General features: G+C 45.8%; 1 protein-coding gene across 24 annotated transcripts in view; it reads right to left on the bottom strand.

Annotated features, from left to right (window-relative positions):
• Nucleotides 1–22,192, bottom strand: part of MICAL2 (microtubule associated monooxygenase, calponin and LIM domain containing 2) — a 244,390-nt gene that overhangs the window by 150,904 nt on the left and 71,294 nt on the right. The gene's annotated exons all lie outside the window — the stretch shown is intronic.

Genomic DNA, 22,192 nt, shown 5'->3' on the forward strand with positions numbered 1-22,192 from the left:
ACTAATGAAAAAATTAATAAATGAGACTTCAAAATTAAAACTTGGTGCTTCCAAGACCACCATCAAGAAAGTGAAAAGACAACCACACAGAAGGGAGAAAATAGTTGCAAATCATATATCTGATATGGGACCCGTATCCAAAACATATAAAGGATGTTCACAACTCAATAATAAAAATACAAATAGCCCCACTAAAGACTGGGCAAAGGGATTTTAGTAGACCTTTCTTCAGAGAAGATATACAAATGGTCACTAAGTACATGAAAAGATGCTCAACCCCATTTGCCTTCAGGGAAATGCAAATTAAAGCCACAGGGAGAAATCACTTCACACCCACTAGGACGGCTGGATAAAAAAGAGAACAGCAAGTGTGGTGAGGATATGGAAAAATTGAAACCCTCATACATTGCTGGTGGGAAAATAAATTGGTGCAATACAAGAAAACAATGTGGCCATTCCTCCAAAAGTTAAACATAGAGGTTTAAACCATAGGAGCCAGCAATTCCACTCCTAGATATATATATATACCCAAGAGAAATGAAAACCTGTTCACACAAAAACCTGTACGTGAATGTTCATGGCGGCATCATTCACAATAGCCCCAAAGTAAAAGCAACCTAAATGGCCACCACTGATGAAGAAACCAAATGTGGTTTATCCATACAATGGAATATTATTCAGCCATGAAAAAGAAAGAAACTCTAATACATGAATGAACCTTAAAAACACTGTGCTAAGTGAAGGAAACTAGATACAAAAGGACACATATTGTATTTTGTTTATATGAAATGTCCAGAATAGGCAAATCCATGAGACAAAAGTGGATTAGTGATTGCCAGGAAATGGGGGAGGGAGAATTAGGGAATGATCACTAATGGATACAGGGTATATTTTTGGGAGGTTGTGGAATTAGACAATGGTGATGTTGTATAACTTTGTAAATATGCTAAAACCACTGAATTGTGTACTATAAGAGGGTAAATGTGAATTATGTCATAATTTTAAAAAGTGCATGAGAAAAAAACATGGTACAAAGCTTGGCACGTACCGGTGTAAATGTTGTCATTCTTATTGCCGAGACCTAGGCCCTGTCTTCTAGGAATTCTCAGGCTAGAGGTAAAATACCTAACTTATAAAATAAATAACTAGAACCTCTTGTGGCTGGTTTTTTTCTGGAGCCCAGACGGAAAAGCTAATCCTGCCTGGTAGGTTGGAAGATTTTCACAGAGGAGAGTCTTTAAAATTATTACGTTAGCCTACATTTGTTGAACACTTACTGTGGGTTGAACAGTTTCAAGTGCTTTCTGTGTTTTAGCTCTTAATCCTCACAACAAATCTAAGGTACTATTATGGTGCCCCTTTCACAGATGGGGAAATTGAGGCACAAAGCAGCTGCTTAATTGGCTCATGCTTTTACAGATTGAAAGGGGGAGAGCTGGGATTCAAACCCAGGTAGTCTTATTCCAGAGCCCACCATGCTGGACTGCTTCTGGTTTGCCAGGAATAAAAAAGAAAAAAGAACATTTCAGCAGAGGTAACTGCCCTTTCAAAGAGAAAGAGAAAGCAGCTCAAGGTGGATGGAGAAAAGGATACTTTGACAGAAGAGACGGGAAGGAGAGAAAAGAGATGAGAGTTAGTCTGCAGCCAAATGGTAAAAGTCTTTTTTTTTTTTTTTTTGAGACTCAGTTTCACTCTTGTTGCCCAGGCTGGAGTGCAATGGTGTGATTTTGGCTCACCGCAACCTCTGCCTCCTGGGTTCAAGTACTTCTCCTGCCTCAGCCTCCTGAGTAGCTGGGATTACAGGCATGTGCCACTATGCCTGGCTAATTTTTTTGTATTTTTAGTAGAGATGGGGTTTTTCCATGTTGGTCAGGCTGGTCTTGAACTCCCAACCTCAGGTGATCCGCCCGCCTTGGCCTCCCAAAGTGCTGGGATTACAGGCGTGAGCCACCGCGCCCGACCGGTGAGTCTTAAGTGCCAAAGGCGTATTTTATGGCCTTGGTCCTGTTGGCATTTGGGACATGTGGGCAGAAGTGACAAAACAGGATTCTGTACAAGTTCCATGCTCGGTCCTCAACGGACACTGCATGCTGAAAAAGACAAGGATCCTTCCCCACAATGACCTAGGATAGCTACATTGGGCAAAAGCCTTTTCATTCACAGAAAATCTTACGAGGAGCATCAATACTGTCTAAAACCAGAGGAAAATGGCAGTACTCTGACTGAAAGAATCAGAAGAAACTGTTTCCTAAGGCAGGAGTTTGCCTGGGGGATCTGACCACCCTCAGCAAGGCGACAGGCAAGGGAATGTGCACCCACTCCTCACTGCTTGACATTGCAGAGGCATCTGGTAACTGCCCTTCTGCTTGAGATCAAACCTTATCTTAAAAAAACACATTCCCCTTCCTCTAGCAAATGTTCCATCATCCAGTTATCACTCAGCTGGGCCTGCAGGGTCCCAAAGGGAGAGTGCAAACAAGCATATCAGGAGCTCCCACACCACAATCAGTGTGGCTTACTGGTTGGAACCTTCCAGAGAGTTTGTAGACACCTAATTAGGGGAAATGAAGTCACCACTGAGATCCAGCTCAAGACTTCAGGGAGTGAGTGGGTGTGCAAGCCCACGTGCTTCCTCTCTGGATAGAGCCACCGGGAAAGAACCAAGCCCTGCTTCCCAAGCCCAGCACTGCTCTTTATCTTACTCCACAAACAGCTCCCTGGCTTGGACATAGCCAGACAATGACAGTCATTTCAAAGCACGACTCCAAGCCCTGACTCTGGTGAGGTTTGCTTTGGGGTTAAGTCTGGATTCACTGCATTTCTTTGCAGTTAGTACATCTTTTCCTGTTTTGGAGCAGGGGTAGAAGGATGTGGAGTGAAGAGGGGCAGGAAAGAAGGAGGGGAGCCCCCTGCATCCTTCTGTCCACCAGGCCCAACCTAGCAGTGCTCCCTGGACAAGGCAGGAGACCCCTTTCCCACCAGTCAGGGAGCTGCCATGCATTTTGCGGGCAAACAGTAGCTGGTGTACAGTTTCTGATTCTCTTGGCTAAAGCTAAAATCCCATTGGCGAAAGCTCAGTTTTCCCACCATCCTGGGCCCCAGTACATATTTCAGGCCTGAAATTTCAGAGATGCCAGTCATACCGTAATCTAAAGTCAAAGCAAATACCAACGGGCCTAATTATATAAAGGGAGAAAATTTGGTACAGATGTTATCAAGGCCAGAGAGAAAGCTTGTTGGCAGGGGCCAGGTCAGGTCTTCTCTGAATGCACTTGTTGTGATTAATATGGGAACTCGGTGTTCTGACAAGAGGCCAAATACCATGGCAGCCACATGCCCGGGCAGAGGAGTGGGAGAGACGAGGACTTCCCCAGAATGCCCACTGTAGAAGCTCTGGATGCTGGATGTGGTCCAAACAGACCACAGATGCAAAGGGTTGTAATAACTTGACCCGAAGGAGCGCTTTCCTCAGACCCAGCTAGGCCTTACGTCCAAGGAAGGAAAGCTTTTCATTAAAACCCAATGAGATTGTATGCTCCTGCCCCGTGCTCCCATGAGCCCTGTCCTTTCTGCTTTCCCAGAACCAGCTCTGCGGGTCATATTGTCTGTGTCTAACCCACAGCCAGTCCGAGGGTTCCTCTAAGGCTGCCCCTGTCCTCTGTATTTCTGTGTGTTCAGAGCCCAGTACCAGGCCTGCTACCTAGGAGGCCTCCAATTGACAGCTGATGAACTCTCCACATTCTCTCCACCTACCCAGTTCTGGCTCTCCATTCACAACTGGGATGTTTCAGTTCACACCAGTTGGGGGTTCACATTTGCAGATTCCCACCCAGACTCAGGGAGCCGGGGTCTGCCAGGGCCACCAGCATCACGGATGTCAGCACATCTCTGTGCTCAGGTGACATAAATTATTACCCAGTGGGGAGCAGGGCAGAGCCAACACCTGCAGGAAATCCATTGTATAGATAAGCTCGGCAGTGTTCAGGCCTCCACGTTAGCACAGACGAGAGATAAACACCACATGGAAAAATCAGCTCTTTATCAAGGGTCAGGATGGGGGGATGGTGACCAACTAGCCCACAGCCAGGACACAAGGACTGGGCAGCCCCAGCTCATGTGTGACTTCTGCTCCTCTCCAGGGGAACCTGCAAACACAACCCACTTCTTGACATGGTGCATCTTCCAGCCGCCCCTCTCGCCAGCCCACAAGTGGGCAAGTGTGCTGGGGCTGTCAGGAACGCATAAGAGATTCAGTCCCCAGAGGGAGATGTCGAGGGGACCAAGGGCTAAGCCAGGGGTTAGCAGTCTGCAGGCTTCATTTCCCCTTCTGGATCCCGCCCTTGTGTTCCTTGAGAGCTGCGTGTGCAGACACTGCAGCAAGGTGGAGTGCAGAAGCTAGCACTTGATCAGGGTGTGGCGTTCTCTAGCCCACTTACCCACCCTGCACCTCACCTAGAAAGGAAGGTTGTGAGACCTAACTGCACGGTGCCTGGCACATTCTATTTGCCAGGCACTGTCCTATTTGCTTTGTGTATTTCATCCTTGCAACTACCCTATGAAGGTAGGGTTTATAAGTGAGGTAAATAAGGCCCTGAAAAGTTAAGCAATCTGCTCCAGGCACCCTTATCAACTCTCTTTTTGAGTAAAGAGGGTAAGAAATGTCTTTACTATTGTGAATAGTGCCACAATAAACATACGTGTGCATGTGTCTTTATAGCAGCATGATTTATAGTCCTTTGGGTATATACCCAGTAATGGGATGGCTGGGTCAAATGGTATTTCTAGTTCTAGATCCCTGAGGAATCGCCACACTGACTTCCACAATGGTGGAACTAGTTTACACTCCCACCAACAGTGTAAAAGTGTTCCTATTTCTCCACATCCTCTCCAGCACCTGTTGTTTCCTGACTTTTTAATGATTGCCATTCTAACTGGTGTGAGATGGTATCTCATTGTGGTTTTGATTTGCATTTCTCTGATGGCCAGTGATGATGAGCATTTTTTCATGTGTCTTTTGGCTGCATAAATGTCTTCTTTTGAGAAGTGTCTGTTCATATCCTTTGCCAAATGTCCAACAATGATAGACTGGATTAAGAAAATGTGGCACATATATACCATGGAATACTATGCAGCCATAAAAAATGATGAGTTCATGTCCTTTGTAGGGACATGGATGAAATTGGAAACTATCATTCTCAGCAAACTATCACAAGGACAAAAAACCAAACACCGCATGTTCTCACTCATAGATGGGAATTGAACAATGAGAACACATGGACACAGGAAGGGGAACATCACACTCTGGGGACTGTTGTGGAGTGGGGAGAGGCGGGAGGGATAGCATTAGGAGATATACCTAATGCTAAATGACGAGTTAATGGGTGCAGCACACCAGCATGGCACATGTATACGTATGTAACTAACCTGCACATTGTGCACATGTACCCTAAAACTTAAAGTATATAAAAAAAAAGTCTTTAAAGTCACATAACAAATAAGTGGTCAGATCTGGATTTTAACCCAGGTAGTATTGGTCTAAAGCCTATGCTCTTACTGGCTTGACTGACAGGGAAGCTCGACCTCAGTGGTGAGGTCAGGGTGAAGTGAGAGGACTTGGCTCCTTCCCTGCATTGAGCACACTGTGGCCTCCTGAAAGGAGCTGGGGTTCAGGCTGGGTTCACAGGGGCTCTGCATGGAACGAGCAAGCCATATGCAGCCTGAGCTTCATGTGCTTCCGTAGGGTGGGAGATCATAGGCTGGACAGAGCTTGAGCCTGTGCAAGTCACACTGGCAGGTGCCACCACAGTGGGAGTTTGGGCTTGGATAGTGCAAGCCTCCTTTGGTGAGGGTGGCCCTGGCAGCAAGCTGGGCATGGGAGAGGTCATGCATGGTGTTGTCTCCCTGGTAGCCACAGCCCTCCCAGCACACTGACCTGCAGGCCAGCTCCCCGGGGCAGTGAACTGGTGCCAGGGACATGCCACCATACTTCCTGATATGGCTCTGCAGCCTCCCTGGCTCTCAGGACCAGCCATTTATCTGAATCCAGGCAGGAAGCCCCTGGCTGTTACTGGTTTACCATGAATAAGAACAGCTTGATTCAGAATCGCAGGATGGAGAGTTTTCAAATCCAAGGTGCCACCCACCTGCCAGAATGTGTGTGTTGGGGGAGGGCTTGCAGTAGGGGCCTGGCTGCACAGCCTCACCCCTGCAGGGCAGTGCTGGGGTTTACTCATGAGAGATAGGGCTAACACTTACTGCTTGCTTATAATGTACAAGAACTGTGCTAAGCATGTTTTAAGAAATGCATCTCACTTCATTCTTACAATAACCCTGAATTAGGCATATTCATCATCATTTGGCGCATAGGAAACTGGAGCTCAGGAAGGTTAAATGACATAGCCGTGGTAACAGAACCAGGGTGAAAACCTAACCTCTGATTCCAGGGTACATGCTCAAAATCACCTGAGGTTCTAGCTGTGGAGGAATCTCTGAGAGGGGGTTGGCCAGTAGGGGCTCCCCAGGGGAACTTCAAGTGTTGCTCTGGGCAAGGAGTTACATCTCATCTGACTTGACATGGCCCTGACGTCTCCAGACTCTCTTCTGGATCCAGTTATTCCTGAGTAAAAATTACACACCACTTATCAGTCTTAGAAATTTACAGAAATAAAATGGAAAAAGGCATCCTATGCTTTGTACGTTCCCTAAAAAAACCAACTAATTCCTCTGAGAAACATTCCATTTCTCTCTGTTCTTCCCTCCCATCCTGAGCCAGTGCTCTCCTCTTCCATGACCAACTGTAACCAGTAGCTGCATGGTCTGGATTTTCAGGGACAGTTTTATTTGTAGACATTCTGCCTTTTGGCTTCAGAAGTTCGTTCACACTGCTGCCTAGTTTAGAAGTTATAAGCACAATCCTCGAGGCTTGTACCTCTCTGGGTACCGGTTGGGTCTCACGGCATCTCCCCATTTAACACATAGGTTCCCTGAAGTCAGGGTGTGAGGGCCACCCCTGTACCCCTGCCAGCAGCAGAGTCAAACACCTCACTTGAGATCTGAAAGTATGGAGTGAACAGGCCAACGCAGTCCCATCTTTGTTGATGCCTGTGCATCTCTATTGGGAAGACCAAGAATAATAATAGTATTAATAATAGCAATAATGAAAACAAAGCTACCACTTATTGCCTGCTTATAATGTACGTGAAGTGTGCTAAGCACATTATAAGAAATGCATCCTGCATCGTTCTTACAATCGCCCTGAATTAGGCATGTTCATAGCCATTTGGCAGATAGGAAAACTGGAGCTCAGGAAGGTTAAATGACTTGGCCATGGTAATAGAACAAGGGAAAGAACCTAGCCTCTGATCCCATACTCAAAATTCCAATTCTATATTAATCCTTCCAGGTTTCCATGAGTGTTACGTGGCAGAGCATCTAAGATATGTAAAGGACTGGTGAGATGGCTCTGGGGATTACAGGCTCATGTTCCCAAACCTCAGGAAATTGGCTGGGAACTAGAGAAGAAGAAAAACAGATACAATGAATGCTGGATTGTTTGGTATTACCTCTGACTACTTTAGGAATTTAGAGAAGAAATAGATTAGTGACTTCAGTCAAGAAAGGATCCCTCCAGGAGATAGATCATCAATGGAGAATTGAGGCTGAAGATTTGCAGAAAAAAAAAAAACAAATGGCATGCTGAGGAAGAGGGAGGTGGTTTGCAGGGCAGTGGCCAGTGAAGTGAGGGTCAGGGGTTGGTGGGGAAGGTGAAACCCGGAGAGTAGAGAAAGAAAGAGAGAAAGAGAAAGAAAGAGCCAGATCGTGGAGGGACTTGGATGGCAGACTGAAGAGTTTGGACTTTATTCCTCCCCTTTGGATTTTATGAGCTTAGAATAGGACGGAGGTGCTACTTTAGGACAATTGGTTCCAGAGCAATAACAAAGATGGTAAGAAGAGGGAAAAGAAACTGGAAGTAGAGAGGCAGTCAGGGCAGCCTTTGAAACAGTTGACCTACTTTCTTGACTCTCTCCTGCCCTGCAGTTGCTCAGGCACCCTTGCTGCTCCTCCTCATCTTCCTGTCCTCTATACCTGGGAGCGCCTGGGGCTCAGCCTTTATACCCTTCCCTTACTGACCTTGACACCATCTACTTCCATGACTTGAATTACCATCTACATGCTGATGGTGCTCAACCCTGAATATCCCGCGGAATCCAGCCAACTGTGCACTGACATTTCTATCTGCTTCAATACGCATTACTCACATAACAGATCTACAACTGAACTCTTACTCCCTCCCTGCAAAAACCTGCTTCTCCCTCATCAACACGGTCTTGGTAAGTGCTACCTACTTTTCTACTTGCTTAGACCAAAAATCTGGAATCAGTCTTGGTTCTTCTCCTCTTACCTCACAACCAATCCACCAATAAATCTTGTTGACTGTCTTCAGAACAGATATAGAATCTAATCAGTTTTCACTGGCTCACACGCTGCCTCCTTATCCAAGTCATGGCCATCTCTCCTTTGAACGGATATCAGGGCTCCTATCTGGTCTCCCAGCTTCCACCCTTGTCACTTTGCAGTCTGTCCCCACACAGCAACCAGAGCAGTCCTCCTCAAGTCAGATCATGTCACTCACTCGTAGCTCACATCCTTTCATGTCTGCCTGTGGCACTCAGAAGTCAGAATCGCAGGATGTGGCTATGGCCTTAGGACCCTATATGATCTCAACCTGCAGTTTCCCTTTTGTCCTCAGCTCCCACCACCCCCTCCTCTCACACTCCAGCTGTACTGGCTTCACTGAGCCCACACATGGGCTTTTCACTCACTTTGTCTTCTGTCCAGAACACTCTTCCTCTAAAAATATATATATTGCTATTTTCTAATACAAAAAAAAAAAGAAATCTATTGCAGAAAATACACGGGCCTAGTTTTATTTTTCTTCATATTCAACTCTAGTTTTCCAAATAGCATTTTAAACATTTGTAAATATTTCCAGCATCTACTTTTATATTTTTCCATTGTAATTTTTTTGTTTTTAATCTAGTAGCTTTACAACATTTTTTGGCAACATTTCATTATAACATTTTTCAGATATACAGAGAAGCTGCAAGACATGCAAATACGCACCACCTAGATTCTATGATTAGATTTTGTTCTCCTTGCTTTAGCACATATCTATTCACATCCGTCTATCCTTCTACTCACTAGTCAATTTATCTTATTTTGTGGTGCATTTCATTTAAATAGCAGAATCAATACATTTCCTCCCAAATATTTCAGCATGTATCTCATTGACTAGAGTTCAATATTTGCTCAAGGTTTTGTTTTGGTTTTGTTTGGTTTTTAGAGACAGGGTCTTGCTCTGTAGCCCAGGCTGGAGTACAGTGCCACAATCATGGCTCGCTGCAGCCTCGAACTCCTGGGCCCAAGTGATCCTCCCACCTCAACCTCCCTAGTAGCTGGGACTATAGATACACGCCACCGCACCTGGCTAGTTACAAAAAAATTCTGTAGAGACAGGGTCTCCCTATGTTGCCCAGGCTGGTGGGCCCTCAAGCGATCATCCTGCCTCAGCCCCCCAAAGTGCTGCTGGGATTATAGATATGAGCCACTGTGTCTGGCCCAGGTTTAAGGTAAAATGTATATAAAATGAAATCCACATACTTTTTTTTCCTACTGCCTATATAACTGCAGAAAGGTGCACATATCTTAAACATATCATTTGATGTGAAAAATTACAATATATTTTCTTCTTATAGCCTCGGTTTTCTCCCTGTGAATGGTCATTCTTCCAACTGACCCTGTAAATTCTTGTCCCTTGGGCTCTGGTGCTGGTACGTTGTGTTTTCTTTTAATAGCACAGAGCTCCTAGTCAAGGGGTAAGGCCTGGGTCTGGCCAGCTATCTTCTTCTGGAGAACAGGAGACACAGGGTCTTCCAAGACCCAAAAAGGGGTGCCAGATAAATCTCACATTTCTTTAGGAGAAAGAGGGGAGGCTTCTGAGATGGGCTGAGTCAAGATGTATTCAAAGCTAAAAAATGTAGGGCCAGTTGTAACCTACATGTGGGGAAAAAGGCAGAGCTAAAATATATAAATAATATAACATCCAGAAATAGAGCAGTTCATTTCTGCCATTTTGTCTTTTTTAGTTGCTTAGTAACTGTTAAAGCCTATCAGTTCAGTCATGTAGGGGTCCCCACACTGCAATAATAATAGCTAACACTCTTTACTACATGCCAGGCCTGTTAGAAGGCTGTACTCACAACAACGCATATCCATCATCCACATCTTACAGCTGTAGCTATTCAGTGGTGAAGCTAGGATTCAAATCCCGGTATCTGGTTCAGAGACCATGATTTTAACCATTGTACCATAGAGATGACAGCAGATAGTCAGGGAGAGGACAATGGCATCCACCACCTAGACTATCCTAGCCCAGAGAACTCCAGGCAAGACTGCAAGCAATGCTGTCAATCTACCCAATGACAAACATTTCCTCTCGGCAGGTGCCATGGCTGGGGGCCACTTGAGGTCAATAAAGGTGTCTATTAAGTGTCTTCCATATTATTGCCAGACCTGCTTGAAGTATATTCACTCATTTAGCCCTTGCAGGAACTCCTAAGAAAATGGCATTGCTGCTCACATTTTGCAGTTGAGGAACTGAGGTCCAGAGGCAAAATGATGTAACATAGCCAGCATGTGCTGAACTCTGGCTCCATGTCCAGCACCAGTTGTCACATGTATCAGTTCATTCAAATCTCACAACAAGCCCAGATTACGAAACCAAGTCATGAAATGCTCAAGTAGCACGCTCAAGGTCACCTCACATAGCATGTGGAGGAACTGGCATCTGAATCCAGGTGGTCAAGCTCCAAAGCAGAAACTCACATCCATCATGTTACACCTGCCTGGCTTCACACAGCTGATAAAGGGTGGAGCTGGGAGTCACTGCCAGGTGTGACTCCTACATTGCCCTCTCTGCCACCTTTCTTTGAAGTGTTAGGGCCCACTGTCTTTCTATCCCCTTCTCTCTCCCTCACAGACACTTGAATCCTCTACTGGCACCACCTCATCCCATGGCCACTCATGACCACAGACAAGGCTGGCTCTATCCGTGGACAACAGCTTTGTCTCAGGCTGGCCTCTATAGAAAGGCCATGATGAGGCCTGGAAGTGGATCTGTATGAGAAAAGGTCAGGTATTCCTTCAATTTCACCAATTCCTATTGCTCTAAGGTCAACAAGGGAGAGACTACTTATCTGAGCTTAGCAGCTGTTCCTGCAGCCCAGAGCTGGAGCCGAGGAGTGCAAGGCTACCATGCTATTCTACAGCCATATCTGGACCGCCTGCTATGTCCACAGCTAACCACCTTGCCAAGAACCTTAGAGTGTCCCCCTTCTCTTTCTATGAAGTCTCTCGCCCTATAGACAGGTGCTGAATGAACACAGCTTAGGGGTCTAAACATGACTTAATTCAGGCCTGCAAAGAGGAAAAGACTCACCAGCCCTTGACTGAACATCACTGGGAAAATAGCGGATATGGTGGCGTAGTGAGGGACCTGAGACTAGAAGCAGGCAGCCTGTTCGCTCGCTATGTAGCTTTGAACACAGCAGCTTATTACATCTGATGTCAGTTCTCTCAACCATAAAAGAGGAATAAAGCAGTTCCTACCAGGCAGGGTTGTTATGGGGATGGAGTCAATACACTGTAGAATTGTTCATAAAACAGCCTCGTATGCATACGGCAAGCACTCAGTAAATGGTAGCAATGACCCACGGCTCCTCTCCTCCCTCCTTTCTCAGGAGGAATCGTTTATTTTATTTTTTAAGACTGAGTCTCACTCTGTCACCCAGGCTGGAGTACAGTGATATGATCTCAGCTCACTGGAACCTCCGCCTCCTGGGTTCAAGTGATTCTCCTGCCTCAGCCTCCCAAGTAGCTGGGATTACAGGTGCCCATCACCGCACCTGGGTAATTTTTGTATTTTTAATAGAGACGGGGTTTCACCATGTTGGCCAGGCTGGTCTCGAACTCCTGATTTCAAGTGATTCACTTGCCTGCCTCAGCCTCCCAAAGTGTTGGGATTACAGGCGTGAGCCACCGTGCCTCACTTCTGAGGAGAAATCCTTTAAGTGAAATCAGATTTTGACCTCTAAGAGCTCAGAGTCCAGTCCATCCCATTTGGGGACATGGACACTGTGATCCCAGCAGTTCAAGGCTGATGGCAGTTTGCATTGCTTGAAAGACACACTGCCTTTGTTGGGGTATCTCCAAGCTGGTGAGTGAGCCCCACCTAGAGCCTGGGTGTCCAGGAGGCTGCTGAGCTGACTTTTCCTGCACTGGTGAGCTGCCCTGCCCACCTGCACTTGCACGTATGTGCACTGTCCAAGCTGAAAGGGACCTTAGATCCCTCAGATTAGCACATTTTTTTCTATAAAGGGCCAGATAGTAAATATTTCAGTCTTTTCACCAAACGCAAGCTTAGATGATGCTGTCCAACGCAGCCCTCCCCATAACCCCTTGCCCTTGGTGGGTTTTGGGTGGTGGGCGGGGGTGGGGGTGGGGGTTCCAAGAAGTTATTTCAGGGAGCCTAGAGGCCATTTTTTGTACCTCTGAAAGTCTAAGGGAGCTCCTTGCTGGTCCTCCTGCCCTGGACACCCTTCCCTCAGATCTTTGAACACAGCTCCTTCTCACCATTCAGGTCTGAGCTTAAACATCCCACTCCCTGGAGATGATACCTTCTCAGCCCCACCCATTACTCTCTCACATTTCCATTTATTTTCTGCATAGTGCTTATCGCAACCCAACATCTCTCTCTTTTTTTCTTTTTGGAGACAAGGTCTCACTCTGTTGCCCAAGCTGGAGTGCAGTGGTGCAATCACAGCTCACTGCAGCCTTGACCTCCCAGGCTCAAGCAATCCTCCCATCTCAGCTTCCCAAGTAGCTGGGACTACAGGTGTACACCACCATGCCCAGCTAATTGTTTTGTATTTCTTTGTAGAGACGGGGTTTCACCATGTTACCCAGGCTGGTATCAAACCCCTGAACTCAAGCAATCCACCTGCCTTGGCCTCCCAAATTGCTGGGATTGCAGGTGCATCTGGCCTACATCTTTTGTTTTTGTTTTTGTTTTGTTTTTTTTTTTTTTGAGACATAGTCTCTCTCTGCTGCCCGGGCTGGAGTGCAATGGCACGATCTTGGCTCACTGCAACCTCTGCCTTCCAGGTTCAAGCAACTCTCCTGCCTCAGCCTCCTGAGTAGCTGGGATTACAGACACATGCCACCACACCCGCTAATTTTTCTATTTTTTTTTTTTTAAATAGAGATATGGTTTCACCATGTTGGCCAGGCTGGTTTTGAACTCCTGACCTCAAATGATCTGCCCGCCTCAGCCTCCCAAAGTGCTGGGATTACAGGCATGGGCCACCGCACCCAGCCATCTTTTTTATTTGTTAAATAGTTCACTTTGTTTTTCTCCCTCTAGAATATAAGCTCCACTAAAGCAGGGGCCTTGTCTCTCATTCATAGCTGTATCCCCAGAGGCTAGAGCAGTCCCTCATCCTTAGCAGGTACTGGTAAATATTTGCCAAATCAGTCAATCAAATCAAATCAAATCATACATTTACCCCAAATCAGGATGCATACTGAGGCTAACTGAAATATAATAGTCTATATTTATGAAGATACTGTCTTGGGGCTTTACATATATTATCTTATTAAATAAGGGATAAACTAACTTATAAGGTAGGAACTATTTTATCTCTTTATTTCAGGTGAGGACATTGAAGTTGAAGTCCTGCTATTTAAAGATGCTTATCTGGTAAAAGGCAGAGTTAAGTTTCAAACCCAAATCTGTTCAACTCTGGACTCATGCTATTAATCACCACTCTTGCTTAATTTTGCATGGGATTGTGACAATTTAGTGTGAACACAAATTATCTGTGGCTGATTAGAAATGCTGACAGGCAGTGATGTGACTTTACACTTTACAAAAATGGAGAGAAGATATTGTCACCTAACATATGCAACCTTGTCTGTGAAACAACTTATTCTGAAGCACAAGTTTTGGAGTCGGCGAGAAAAGGAATCAAAGCTGAAAACAGGTGGGAGTTTTACCACCTTTACCAATGAAATAACTAGCTTCAGATACAGGAAACAACTTCAGATGTCACAAAGCCAGTTAGAGTTGACAGAAAATCCTCAAGTTTCCCAAGAGAAAAGCCATTTGGTCAACTGCACCTTGATCCATCTTCTGGGGGTTGGATACACATCTGATATCCAACCCACAGAAGATGGTTATGTAGGAGAGTCCAGAACCTTGATTCTTCAAGAGACAAATCCCAGTGTGTTTGCAGAAGAAAGCCTTTCCCACCAGAGGAACTTTGAGGCCTTCCAGATAATAAGAGAATAGCGAGCCCCTTAGAGCATCTCACACATGTCTTCCAGGCCAGACAACCCATACTCACCAGTGGAATGTAGTTTTGAGTCAACTTGCAGAAAAGAAGTTAGCAAACTTACTCAGAAGTTCTTGATAACTCCAAGTGGGTCACTTTACACCATAAAGTGGTTTGTAATTAAAATGTTTTTGAAACTGTGAACGGACCAAAGTGTCTAGACATCGGGAGGCTCCAATCCTACACCATCCCAACTGCCCATCATTACTGTATGATAGATACCCACAACCTGCCAAAGAACATGTTATGTTTTCTCTATCAGAGCATCTTGAAGGGCAAATTTCTGGAAAGCCTCTCCTCACAGCCTGCTGGGAGCTGCCTGGGAAATCTTTGGCCACCAAGAGGAAGGCATGCCTGGGCATCTAGGGCTCTTTCCCTCTGGAGGCAGGCCTAGGCTTGCAGAACATGAGCCATAGCTGGCTCAGGCTGCCTGCGGAAGCCCACATATGGAAGACAGGATTTCCGGGACCCAAGTCTAATATATCATCGCCATAACCCTTCAGAGAAAACAAACTGATTCTCCAGCTCAAAATCAGGAAGGTGGTGGAGGTAGTGGGGGTGGTGTGATAAGGTAGGTTAGGGAATGCATAATTTAAACCCTGTAAAACTATTAAAGGGAAATAGGGCATTTGGAAACTGCTACCCTAGCTCCCTGTAATACCTGATCCTACCCATGTACCAAGGGGAAAAGGATATCTATCATTTATTTATCTATGCATTCATTCAAAAAACGCTGAATGAACAGCTATTTTCTAGGCATCATATCTGGTGCTAGGGAAATACAGATGGATACGTCACATTTTCTGACCATAGGTACTCACACTTTAGCAAAACAAACAAACAAACAAAAAAAACCAAACAAAAAAAACGAAAAAACACCAAAGGTCCCTGAGCAAGAGAACTTTACACATAGTGGGGACTGGGAAAGAGTAGAGGCAAGGACCTGGAAGGAAGCCACTTACAGCAGATGCAGAGGTCCCACTAGGCAAGAATGTAAAGGAGGGGTTGGATGAGACACATTTAACGTATAAAGGTTAAGAGATTACAAATTCAGGCTGGAAGGTAGAAGGAAGAAGTGAAATTGACTCAGGTTCTTAGAGTGGGAGAATGGTGATACTGTGCGCTAAGACTGAAAGTCAGAAAGGAGAATAAATTTAGGGAGTGGGAGGGGAGAGGAAGTGTAAAATTATGAATTTAGTTTTCTATTTGTTGAGTGTCAGGTACTCATTGAAAATCTAAAAGATGTGTAGAAATCCTAATAGTTGATCCAGAGAGTCCACATAGTGACACAAATTTTAACAATAATGCTAATTTCTACTTAGTAGAGGTCTACCATGTGTCAGGTATGCTATGTTCAATTTCATTGAGTCCTATCAAGAATCCTGTAAAGTAGGTATGATTGTGTCCATTTCACAGATGAGGAAGTGGAGGCTCTGAAATGTTAAATAACCTGCCCAGGGTCACAGGTATCTGACTCTGGCCATTATGTTCTTTCTACTGTGCCCTAAGACCTCCAATTTTAGTGTGGTTGTCAATGACAGAAGATTGGTTCATCAAAAGTGAGAGTAAAACAGTGCTATCCAATAGAACTGGATCTCTCAACCTCAGCACTACTACATTTGGGGCCAGATAATTTTTGTTGTAGGGGCTATCCTGTGCATTGCAGGATGTTTAGCAGCATCCCTGGCCTCTTCCAACTAGGTGCTAGTGCCAACCACGCCACTCTCCCAACAGCGTGACAATCAAAAAAATCTTCAAATATTATCAAATGTCCCTGGAAGGCAAAACAGCCACCAGTTAAGAATCACTGCAATAGAAATATAATGTGAGCCACACGTCCAATTTTAAATTTTCTGATAGCCACATTTTTTCTAAAAAAGTAAAAGGAAATAGGAAGTTAATTTCAATATTCTAATCTATTATATCCAAAATATTATCATTTCAACATGTAATCAATATAAAAAGTATTGATAAAATATTTGATAATCATTTTTTATACTAAGCCTTTAAAATGAGGTGAGGATTTTTACACTTACAGCACAGCTCAATGTGGACTTACCATATTTCAAGTGCCCTAGCCACGTGGCTGTGACTCCCATAATGAACAGCAAAAAGCTGGAGAAAAAAGGAGGGAATTGCCCACATATATGGATGAGAGGAGGAGCAAAAGCAACACTGAATAGTGGACAGAGAGGGTCACAGACAACGTCTGGGGTCCTAGCAATTCAAGTTTTTCCTTCCCCACCCCACCCCGGGAACTGCCCCTCCCTATCAACAACCCGCCTACCCCAGGGAACAAGGACAAAAGACGGGACTGAAGAAAGGTGGAGGGAAAGCCCAGGGAGGGTGCCCTGGGAAGCCCACCCACACAGACAGCAGGGAGTCACCCTGGGCTTTCAGGGAGGCAGCTGCCAGCCTCCAGCAAGATAGCCGAGAAGTAAGACAGATACGGACAACTCATCCACTCTCAGGAACACCCAGTCACCTCCACCAGCAGCTGCTGACACAGGGCTGATTCCAGCCCAAGGAATCGCTAAAACAAAGCCTTCAAAACCACAGCATCTGAGTCCATCTCAAGTGAGTTCCAGAAAAGTCGAGGCCACTGCCTGAGACCACTCAGTAACAACTGACATACCCTTATGGTAACTCAAGTAGAAGGGCCGGGGCCTGCCACTGTCTGGATGCATTCAGTCCCTCATTTGCTCACTGCTGCCCCAGAGGGGGAAGTGTTGCTCTCCCCATTGTAAGGATGGAGACGCAGGACCACACCCCTAGAAACAACCCTGGCCAGGATGCTTCACTAATTATTTAGAAAAAAATATTAACTGAAGCACACATAATTCACAAATAAAGCAATCTTAGAGATGTTCTCCCTTGACTATGAAATCATTTAATGAATTAATGTTTGATGTAAGGAACAAGAAACATAAAATACAGTTAAAAACCAGTCAGCTCCATGGGATTACAGAGGAGGGAAGAAGAGAAAGAAAAGAAGAATGAGGGCAGGAAGAGGACACAGGAGGACACACAGAAAGAGGAAGAGGCAGAGCTCCACACGGAGAGAGAGCAGAAGGGACACGGGATCAGAGTCCTCGCTGGAGCCTCAAGCAGAAAGCACACCACTGCTCTAATTCATGGAGGGAAATCCTATCCATCACTCAGGGACTACACTCAAGAATTAGCACAGTCGGGGACAGGGACACAGGCAGATCACCTTGAGAACCAGGTGTAGGAGTGCAGGTGGGTACACAGTCCAGCTGCTCATGAGCCCGTGGGCCTCAGTCTCCCCACCTGGCTTCAGGAAGAGACAGCTCTGCATCCTCTGAGCTGGCAGCATCTGAAGGGGACCTCCCTGCCGCTGATGTCTGGGGTTCCCACCACCTGTGCTGGGCACCCTTGAATGGCCCAATAAGTTCAGAGTCAACTCAGCTCCCACTCTCCACACTACCAGTAACTCTTGAGCCCATAAGAGGCAAACCCTCCCTGGATCCATCTCTCCTACTGTCCTCGTTTTGCAGCTGGGTAAACTGAGGCCCAGAGACTGGAAGCCTGCCTGTGTTCTTTCCACTATACTACAGACAAAATGAAGAGACTGTGCGTCTTAAAAAAAAAAAAAAAAAAATTATCTTTTTAAAAAAATTGGCTAGGTGCCCTCAAATCATGGGATAAATAATCTTAAAGGGGAAGGTCACATATAGTATTTATATATACATACAGTGCATGTGGAAAGGGCTTTGTAAATTATGATGCCTTTTACACATGATAGTTGTCATTAAATTTACTCTAAACAGAGAACTCACTGTCCTCTACACAAGTTTATGGACCTACTTTTAAAGGGTCTAAAGCCCACTTTGAACTTTGAGAGTTCCTTCTAGCCTGTTATTCAACTAAACCAAAAAAGAAAAAAAGAAAAAAACTCCCCCAAGCCATGTCTAACGTTTGCTTCATTCCTATTCCTGCGTAGGCAAGATCTTGTTTGTTTTCCAAAACCCACTTCTTAAGCACTGGAGAGCTCTCAGCCACTTCCCACAAGTTTTCAGCAAAAGTGCAGGCGCCAGTTAATCCTATAACGGAAGACCTCCCCCTGCAGCTGGCAAGAGGGCTGTCATCTCCCTGCTAAGTGGAGAGGAAATGCTCACCAGTGCCCAGAGCTGAGGCTCCATCAGAGCTACTGGCCCAACCCTCTAGTTCCAGGACTCCTTTGCTGAGCACCTGCTATGTGCTTGGGAAGCAACGTCATATGTAGCAAAGAGAATTTCAAAGCCTCGGCAGTATTTTGAAAATATGATCGCAGGCTGGCATTGGGGTTCAATTTGAAGCAGTTTATAGGAAGCATGACAGAGTACAAAAGGGTCACTTTGGCTTCCTCCAGGCCTCCAGAGATCCTAGATCTTCTTTTTTACACACTGTATATGGGTTTAGACGTCTTTACTGCCTCTGCTGGGAGAGCTGAGCAATGAGGAGTACAGTACAAAGAACACTAAGAACTAGGGCTGAACAGAAAACTAAGCATTAAACACTGAAGTTCTCCTCCCCTTCAGGTGCCTGGTCTCCTCTAGCCACAGTCTGCTCATCCATGAAATGGTAACAGTAACACCTAACACACATCAGAGACTTGCTAGGAGGCTCAGTTTCCAGCCCCAGGCAATGCAGCAAGTGACGGCTTTGAGATGGGTAGATTCTGTCATGGGGATGGGAAGGAAGCATGAGTGGCTTGGATCAAGATGAAAGGATATAAGGAAAGAAGCTTATCTTCTTTGTGGAAAGGCATGATGGAATGGCCAATGTGTATACGTCTTCACAATTCCCTCTAGCACTGAACAACAGTAATGGTTTTTATTCCAGCAGTGCTTATTGAGTGCTTACTGCTTTACCTCCAGCATCTAGAAGAGTGCAATCATGACTCCACCCATTCATCCACTCATCTACTTACCCACCCATCCAACCATCCATCCACCCACCCTCCCACCCACCCATCCATCCACCCACCCACCCATCCCCCCACCCATCCAGCCAGCCTTGCTGAATGAAAGCTGTTATTCTAGGCCTTCTACAAACACCTCATTTGAACAGGAAGAATCTTGGAGAGGGCAGATAGGGACACCCTCCTTGGGCCATCGGCCTTTTCCTAACTCACTAGGCTACATGAAGCCTTGCTTCCTCCCCTCCTGCTATGCAAACTCACAAGGCAGATAGATTCAGGAAGCCTGGCTAACTAGAGAGATTCTGAGCACAAGGCAGCTGAGCTGACAGTTCCTTCGAGCAATCTGTGTGGTGGGATAACCTCACCAACACCTGAGGCTAGACGGGGGCATTCGAAACTGTAGGGCTCAGTATGGGTCAGTTACCGCTGTTGTTACTAGCCACCAAATTAAACTCACCCAAACTCCCTCCCCACAACTGACTGAAACAATGATTCCCCCAAGCTCATTCTTGTGACAGTAAAAGTACAGAAAGGCCCAGCAGTAGGCTTGGCTTGGTGTAATACTGTATCGGGAATTTATTTATGAAATCTCTCAGAAGAGCTTAATTCCATCACAAACCTTAATGTCAGACATTCGCTGGGACAGATGACAGTTTAGGACACTCAGGAGGATGGCATTTCCTTAGTTTACCTCTCCTGGGCTGGAATTTCAGAGAAGCAGCTGACTACCACATTTTCGGCCTCTGTGGGCAGGTATGCTGGTGGTCAGGGTCTGTAGTGGAGCCCTCTCTTGGGACACAGATGCCCGTACTTAACCAGGAGGAGAATGGTGAACAGGGAGTGGCTTGCAGGACAGGGAGGCAGCCAGATAGAGAGCCTTCTGCTCAGAGTCCTTCCAAACAGTCCTGACAAACAGTAATCATGACGAAAGTAATCATCTTCCTCTATGCTGGCCACTGTTCTAAGTGCTTTACACATATTAATTTATCCAGGCCTCACAATCACCCTCAAAGTTGGAGACTATTATCATTTTTCAATTAAAGAAACTGAGGCACAGAGAGTTTAAGTAACATGCTTAAGGTCACATAGCCAAGACCTGACGTGGTGGCTCACACCTGTAATCCCAGCACTTTGGGAAACCAAGGCGAGTGGATCACTTGAGCTCAGGAGTTCAAGATCAGCCTGGGCAACATGGCAAAACCCATCTCTGCAAAAGCACACAAAAATTAGGCAAACATAGTGGTGCACACCTGTGGTCCCAGCTACTTGGGAGGCTGAGGTGGAAGGATCGCTTGAACCTAGGAGGTGGAGGTTGCAGTGAGCTGATTTGTGCCACTGCACAACAGCCTGGGCAACAGAGTGAGACCGTCTCAAAAAAATAAAAAAAAGTCACACAGCCATAAGTGGGATGCAAACCCAGGTTGGTCTGACCTCAGAGACCATGCTCTCAGGCCCTGTGCTATGCCACCATCTCACTCTGTGGCTTGAAGAAATGAGAGCTTCGAGGGTAGTCTATGTCAACAGTGTCCAAAGCACACCTACTTCTCCTATGTCCTGTAGCAAGAGTGTCCCTCTCACCTCCACATTCCCTAGCCAGCATCCTACCAGTGATATTTAAGACCCCAAATGCACCATCCACCTCTCTTGGCTCAGTTTAGTCTCAGAAACATCTGTGCCTGAGAAGCGCACAGGCGGTTAGATTCTGGGCTGTGAGCTGGAGCAGAGGCTCTGTGTCTGAGCCAGGACAAGGGGGAGGACATGCTGAGTGTGGACAGATGTCCACCAGGCCAAGACTCTGGCAACCATTTTAACGAGCAATGCAGCGGTCAGCCGGGCATACCATACACGTTCACCCACTCTGAAAACTGAGTTGAAATACAGCATGATTCCAAGGCCCAGGTCAGTTAAATGACCAAACAAGAAAACCACAACAATGCATTACATCCGAACCCAGTGACCATAAAACTTTTCTGATTCAGGATTTAAAAAAAAAAAAAAAAAGGAGTCAGGATATGGTTTCATGAAGGCATTAAGCCATTTCCCCCACCCCACATACTCCTAACTTCCTGAACAAAGAAAGCATCCCATCATTTTAGCGCCTTTCCACCAAGACAACAGGCTGCATTTTCCATCTAAGAACAGTTGGCTTGGAACAGCAGATAGAGAAGCAGTGAGAGTAAACGTGGGTCTGCGGGGCCACCGAGGACAATGATTAATGGGTTTCCCAGGCCTGCTATCAGCTGGGGCAGGCAGTACAGGAATAGGTCTCAGAACATGTTACCCCAAGGCCCTCTTGCAAGCACTCCAGTGAGCAGAGCATCAGCCTACACATTCCCAACTCATGAGCTCAGGCTGGAGGCGAGCCAGGGAGAGCCAAGGTGGACAGTGGGAGGAAGGTCAGGAAGGGTCTGAACGTCTCGCTGCTGCTCCAGGAAAGGAAGACTAGCCATCCATTGAGGCATTACGACACCACCTCTGACTCGAACAATGGACTGTGTGGTGTGACCTTAATTAAAGGAAAAACGTAGAATCACAATGCATTTAAAAGACCTTAGAGAGGCCATCTACTAAAACCTCTCATATCACACAAGAGGAAACAGAACAGAGTTGGGAGGAAGGGAAAGAGGAATTTACGTTTCTGACAATTTCCTATTGCTAGGAATGGTGTCATGTGTGTGCTAAAGCCGCTAAGGTGTGTTAGAATATTGCTGTTTTACAGATGTGGAAATTCGGTCTCAAGCCAGTAATTGGCCCCCAGTCACAAAACTAAAAAGCAGAAGAGCAGAGATTTGACCCAGATCCCTTCCAAGCTCTTTTC

Source organism: Pongo pygmaeus, chromosome 9 (assembly GCF_028885625.2).
Source record: "Pongo pygmaeus isolate AG05252 chromosome 9, NHGRI_mPonPyg2-v2.0_pri, whole genome shotgun sequence".
NCBI lineage: Eukaryota > Metazoa > Chordata > Mammalia > Primates > Hominidae > Pongo > Pongo pygmaeus.